Source organism: Quercus robur, chromosome 5 (genome assembly GCF_932294415.1).
Source record: "Quercus robur chromosome 5, dhQueRobu3.1, whole genome shotgun sequence".
NCBI lineage: Eukaryota > Viridiplantae > Streptophyta > Magnoliopsida > Fagales > Fagaceae > Quercus > Quercus robur.
This window is the reverse complement of record NC_065538.1, coordinates 14,865,539-14,872,785: the sequence shown is the minus strand read 5'-3', so window position 1 is coordinate 14,872,785 and position 7,247 is coordinate 14,865,539. Positions and strand designations below refer to the sequence as shown.

The window sequence follows — 7,247 nt, the reverse complement described above, 5'->3', positions numbered from 1 at the left end:
ATATACCCTCTACTAGAAAATCCAATGTATTAGATCTTGTTTATTCTGATGTATGTGGTCCTATTGATGTTAAGACTTTAGGTGTCAATAAATATTTTGTTACATTTATTGATGATGCTTCACAAAAGGTGTGGGTTTATGTTTTGAAAACAAAAGACCAGGTATTTGAGCACTTCAAGAAATTTCATGCCATGGTGGAAAGAGAGAAATGGAAGCCTTTGAAGTGTCTCCATAGTGATAACGGAGGTGAATACACATCTAATGAATTTAAGAGTTACTGCTCCGAGAAAGGCATTAGACATGAGAAAACAGTTCCTGGTACTCCACTGCAAAATGGTGTGGCAGAAAGGATGAACCGCACTATTGTTGAGAAGATCAGATATATGTTGAGAATGGCTAATCTGCCTAAGTCGATCTGGGGTGAAGCTGTTGTGATTGCATTCTACCTAATTAATAGATCTCCATCAGTTCCTTTGAATTTTGATATTGTAGAAAGAGTATGGACAGGGAAAGATATTTCTTACTCTCACTTGAAGGTATTCGGGTGCAAGGCATTTGTTCATGTGCCTAAGGAACAAAGATCAAAGCTTGATAACAAATCCACTCCTTGTATATTTGTTGGATATGGAGAGGCAGAATTTGGCTACAAGCTATGGGATCTTAAAGAAAAGAAAATGATCAAAAGTCGAGATTTAGTTTTTCATGAGAATGAAAACTTGGCAGACTTTGAGAAAACTGAGAAGCCTAAAGCTACAGTTGAAGGTGTTCCTGATTTTACACCTGCCTCTTCTTCCTTAAATAATACCACAAATACGGAAGAGGTACAAGATGAGAATTATGGTGATGAACCAACTGAATTTGATACTGATGAGCCATCAAGTGTTGATGATGATGATGTGATAGATACAGATGGTGTTGAGCAGGGGGAGCAGCCTCTTTCACTAGAGATGGTAGAACCTCAGGTGAGAAGGTCTACTAGAAAGCGTCGTCCATCGACTAGATACCCCACTACTGAGTATACTATGATTACTGAAAAGGGGGAGCCAGAAAGTTTTTAGGAAGTATAGTCTCATAAGGATAAGCAAAGCTGGTTGAAGGCTATGCATGAAGAGATGAATTCTTTGAACAAGAATAAGACTAATGACTTGATGGAACTTTCTAAAGGCAAAAGGGTATTGAGAAACAAATGGGTGTTCAAGTTGAAGAAAGATGGTGACAAGTTAGTGAAGTATAAAACTCGATTGGTGGTCAAGGGTTTCAGTCAGAAACAAGGGATTGACTTTGATGAGATATTCTCTCCAGTAGTCAAGATAAGTTCTATTCGGGTAGTTTTGGGATTAGTAGCTAGCTTGGATCTTGAGCTTGAGCAACTTGATGTGAAGACTGCTTTTCTTCATGGTGATTTGAAAGAAGAAATCCACATGGATCAGCCAGAAGGATTCAAAGTAAAAAGGAAAGAACATATGGTTTCCAAGTTAAAGAAGAGTTTGTATGGCTTGAAGCAAGCTCCAAGACAGTGGTACAAGAAGTTTGACTCATTCATGGTGGGTCATAAGTACACAAAGACAAATGCAGATCATTGTATGTATGTCAAAAAATTTCCTAATGGTAAATTTGTTATTCTTCTACTATATGTAGATGATATGTTGATAGTAGGAAAAGATGCAGGTGTGATTGGAAATTTAAAGAAGGACTTGTTCAAGTCATTTGATATGAAAGACTTGGGTCCTTCAAGGAAAATTTTGGATATGCAGATTCTACTTGATAGAAAAGCTAAGAAGGTATGGTTATCACAAGAGAAATATATTGAGCGGATTCTTGAAAGGTTCAATATGAAGCATGCCAAGCCAGTCAGTACACCTCTTGGTTCTCATTTCAAGCTAAGAAAGAAATTTTGTTCTTCATCCAAGAAAGAGAAGGGAGACATAGCATTAACTATTTATTCCTCAGCAGTTGGGAGTTTAATGTATGCTATGGTTTGCACACGACCAGATATTGCTCATGTAGTTGGTGTTGTCAGCAGATTTATGGTTAATCCTGGTAAAGATCACTGGGAAGTAGTGAAGTGGATCTTCAGGTACTTGAGAGGTAGCTCTAAATTGTACTTGACTTTTGGTGATTCTAAACCAGTTTTGGAGGGTTATGTAGATGCAGATTGGGCAGGTGATCTTGATGGTAGGAAATCTACATCGGGGTATTTGTTTACTTTTGCAAGGGGAGCTGTATCATGATAGTCAAGATTGCAGAAGTGTGTTGCCTTATCTACAACTGAAGCTGAGTATATTGCAGCTAATAAAGCAGGTAAAGAGATGCTTTGGTTGAAACGGTTTCTCCAAGAATTGGGTTTGAAGCAAGATGGGTATGTAGTTAATTGTGATAGTCAAAGTGCTATAGACTTGAGTAAGAATTCTATGTACCATTCACGCTCGAAGCACATTGAGGTGAGATATAATTGGTTGAGACTAGTTATTGAACAACAGTCATTTGAATTAGAGAAGATTCACACAGATAAAAATCCAGCTGACATGTTGACTAAGGTTGTGTCAAGAGAGAAGCTAAAGCTTTGTGTCGGGTTGGCTGGCATGAACTCTGATTGAAGACTTGGGTTAAAGATCTCCTCCGTAGTGGGCTGGGGGGAAGATTGTTGGGTGGCTTACCGTGTAGGTCCAACCCACTTGCTTGCCATGCCTTGTCAAAGCTCATTTATGAGCTTGGTTCCAAGAGTCTTCAAATTCAGCTTTCCATTTAATGAGAAGTGATGCAAAGCTTCCAAAGTCAGCATGCCATTTCTTGGGCAGTGACTTAGGCATGTGAGACACGCTAAAACTGAAAAGAAGAAAAGAAAGAAAAAAAGGGCCATTCAGCCAGTGTGTGTGACAGAGAGAAACACACTTGAGAGAAGTGCTGAAGCAAGGGTGCCATTCGGCCATTGTGAGAAAAATACAATGAGAGCTTCAGGAGGTGCAGTCCGAAAAGATAGAGAAAAACACAGTGAGAGTGTGAGAGAGTGAAAAAGAAAAAGGAGACATTTTTCTTTGCTTAAGTTACACACAAGGAAGATAAATTGGTGGAGTTCTCATGGAGTTTTTGAGTGCTGCAACCATGGAGAGTTGAAGTATTCAGAGGAAGATTTTGCTACTGGTTTTGTATTGAGATAGTATTTACTCTTTGAGATTTATTTGTTGTATATCCAATTTATTGTGGACTCAAGTTTAGCATAAACTTGATAATTGTAATTTCTATTTATAGTGGATATTTTTCCGAACTGCCCCATGGTTTTTCCCTCTACACTAGAGGGTTTTTCATGTAAGATTTGGTGTTCTTGTGTGGTTGTTGTCACACCCCAAACCCGGTACCCGGATTTGTGACCATGACCGGCATGCTAATATCAAGCCTAAACCTGATATTAACAATAACCAACTTAACTTTTTGAAAACTTTTACAAAAGCTTTCCTCATTCTTTTCATTTTTGTTTCTTTACTTAAATGATATAACCTTTCACTTGACATTCAGAGCATCTACATTGTACTCCAAAGAATAACATAATTCACCACTTGGTCAAATTCGGAATTTCATATAATACATCTCTTAATACTTTAAGGTATACACTTTCATTAGATCTAAAATAAACAATGCTACAAATCTAAACATCATATTGCTAGTTTAGGATCTATACATATAAAACTAAACCAGCTCCTTCCAAAACTTGACTAAGGCTCCCTCTACTCCAAAATAAAACCTGCTAACTGAAAGAGTGGAAGGGGTGAGCTACACAGCTCAGTAAAGGTAAGATATATGAGAATTCAATAAGGATGCATGTAACCAAATCATTTCATTTTATGAATATTCGAACAGGAGAACATCTTTTCATGCATAGTACTTTATACTATTCATAATAATAGCTTATACGCTCGTCATAGGAAATAATTGTTCTCCTTTTTCTTATCGGTTTAATATTACTAAAACCTTTCGGATTAAACTTCTTTCACTTCCTACAAAGTCGCCATACATATATTTTCATTACAAGATAATTATTTTAACTTAAATCAGATAATTGGCAACTTTGTATTAAGCTAGAAACATCTTGACTAATAAGAAAACTTTTCTTTATAAACTTCTTCTCATAGAATACTATAACTTTCATGATCATAAAACTTAACGTTTCATAAAAACAGATATCTGATAACTTTTAAACATAACTTGTACTTTCATCAGAAACTTTACCTTTATAGCATATCAAAATTTTCAGAAACTTTTATCTTTAATGAACAGAATTTCTTTTCATTAGAAACTTCTTCTTGCCATGAGAGTTTTCACTTTTCACAATGCATTTAAACAAAATAATTCTCTCATGATTAATAACATAACATAGTTGTTCATAAATAACTTATTGGTTAGCCCATATCTGATAAGTCTGTACTTATTTAGGAGGCTTCTAGCACTACGGTGCTAGGCATCCAGCATTCCCCACAATACTAGGTATTCTCGGGATCACATCATAATACATATCTTCCAACCATGGGGGTAGGTTGGCTTCCCCCACAAGTTGGCCATAACCAACAAGGGGCGGGTACAGCAGAGCCAGTCCCACTTAATGGCCAATCATATAACATTTTCCATGGAAAGCTAATAATTAACCCCTACTAGCAAAGTTCAGATCACCAGAGGACATAACCCGAAAACATTTTATACTTTACATCATACTGAAATTTCTTGTTTTGCATGACATTTCATGATAATAACATTTCCATTCTTTTCTTTAAACATCATGTTCGTGAAATCAGTAATAGCATTAATATGCTTAAATCATATACTTAAGTTTTTCGAAAGCTCATGAACATATCTTTGTCAGAATAATGATTACATGTCATATCTCTAATCAAAAACATTTTAATGCATAATATACTTTAAAATAACCTCATGACTTACCAAATGCCCATATAACTTATCCCTTACCTGAAAGCAGAGGAACCAAGAGCCTAAAGTCGAAGGAGCTTAAACCTGGATGCTGGTAACACCTAAATCATAAATCAAAGCTTATTACTATCCATAATTTCCTTGTCATAGATGTACACATTCATCTCCAAACCTATCTCTTAGAATCAAGGAAATCCTAATTCCCATCACATAAAGTTCCCCAAAACATATGATACAATCATCAAACACATTTGCAGCCAAACCATAGAGAAACCAATCCATAAAATTTATATATGCTTCAAACATACCAAAGGATGAGCTCATTAAATTATAGCTCAAAATATACACCCTAACTCGAGAATTAAATCCACAAATTCGGGTGTAGCATATGTTGTTCACTGCTCATTCCAGCAGCATATGCTCTATTTGAAAAATACAAACGGGCTTCTCAAACACATCCAATTGTCATGAAATTTTATATAACTACTCCCCTGTATGTCCAGTATATATCATAAAAATTTCGGAGTCAAAGCACACACCCATGATTTATTAAAAATCATACAAGACAACGTACTCAAATTTGTCCTGACAGAATTTCATGCAACTTATAAATTAAACCATTATTTTTATATTAATCCAAATGCTGTGATACCAATTCAATAACAACCACAAGTGTCTTAGGTTTCATAGGAATTATCCCTAGCATCCAAATTCACTATATACAATTTAATACATAATTTAACATGCATGAACACAGAATCTGTCACAGTGACAGCTTCAGTACATATTCTTACAAAATCATCAACAAATAGCAATAGGCCTTAATTTCATTTGGGTATTTTTATACCTATAATTAACATACTAAAATATGTTATTAAACATTAAATAAACCATAATATCATCAAACCCTCAAATCACTAAAACAGAATCATAATTCAGCCTATAAAATCAGAATAGAGGTTAAGGAAGTAGAAATAAACAAATAAAGTTTTGATTACTTACCCCCAACAATTTGAAACTGAAATTTTAGTGTTAACCCTTTAATTTCTTCTTTAGAGAGGGATATTTTGTGTTGGTGAGAAAGGGAGGTCTGCCGTGTAGAAGCAAAGTAAGAAGAGAGAAAGAAGAGCAAAGAAAGAGGAATACAGAAAGAAGTAAAGGAGCTGGACTTTCTGGTCTGAGGCAGCCAGCAAAATAGGATAAGAAGGAGACTTTTGGGGCACAAAAAGAAGGTAAGAAATGTGGACAAATTGGGGTGGAATACGTGGGATGCTAGGAAGAAAATCACACCCACTTTTCCACCTTTTTATTTTTTCTTTGCATTCACACTTATCTACAAGACTAATATTATTTTACACACACATATATATATCCTTACCTTTATAAAGTTATACCATCACATTAAAATGACATACATGTTCTATAATATCTCATGCATCATACATAGGTAAAACACCAACAACTATATAAATATATATATATATATATATATATATATATCTCATAACTTAATCACTTAATATAGTTTTGCACATACTAAGTATATATTTATAATACAAATAGCCATTTCAATTATTTATAATCTTTACAATTCTCATTTAATGGCATTATAAAATAATATGCTTATTAAATACTCTTATATTAATTTTTGTAAGTAAGTGGCTTAAAATATTAATAATACTTAACCACTTAAACACATAGTTTAATTATAAAAATTGGGTCGGGGTGTTACAATTGTGGTTGTGTGGTGCTTGATGAATTTTTTTTTTTTTTTTTTTTTTTTTTTTTTTTTTTTTTTTGTTTCCATAATATTGCTATTGCTTGGTAGTTATATATTTTAATTCACACATAGATATTGAGAGGATTAGGATTTTTCCCCAACATTGGACCCAAGCCATATCCGTCCTTAATTTAACGAGGGATCATGCTAAAGGGAATTCCAACTCAAACTCACTAATTCCACTCGACAATTCTTACTACATTGGCACAACTAATGCGTGAGAGTGCCCAACAGTGGCACTTCTCAGGTACTTGAAATCAGCTCTTTCACTCTAAAAAATGATGACCCACTAAGCACCTAGAATTTGGAAATTTATGGACTTATTTTTTATTGTAAAATAGCAATATTAAAAATATAAGAAATTGTACAATATTATTTACAATGGTTGAGTTAACAAACTTTTAATTGTTCTTATTTAGAACTACCACTGGCATAATTTTTTTAGCTACCATTAACAATTTGCCAGCTTAGTGGGTGTGAAACTTTTTATCAGATTTTTGTATCTATAAACTTTCACTTGTAAAAGCATTTTAATAGTTAGAATATTAAC

The 7,247-nt window shown here is 34.4% G+C and overlaps 1 long non-coding RNA gene across 1 annotated transcript; it reads right to left on the bottom strand.

The window, feature by feature from the left end:
• Positions 1-3,486: 3,486 nt before the first annotated feature.
• LOC126725240 (uncharacterized) lies at positions 3,487-6,241 on the bottom strand. The gene is made up of 2 exons (XR_007655374.1): positions 5,920-6,241; positions 3,487-5,018 (listed from the first exon to the last, which is right to left on the bottom strand). It is a non-coding gene; the product is annotated as an uncharacterized LOC126725240 (long non-coding RNA).
• Positions 6,242-7,247: the final 1,006 nt, after the last annotated feature.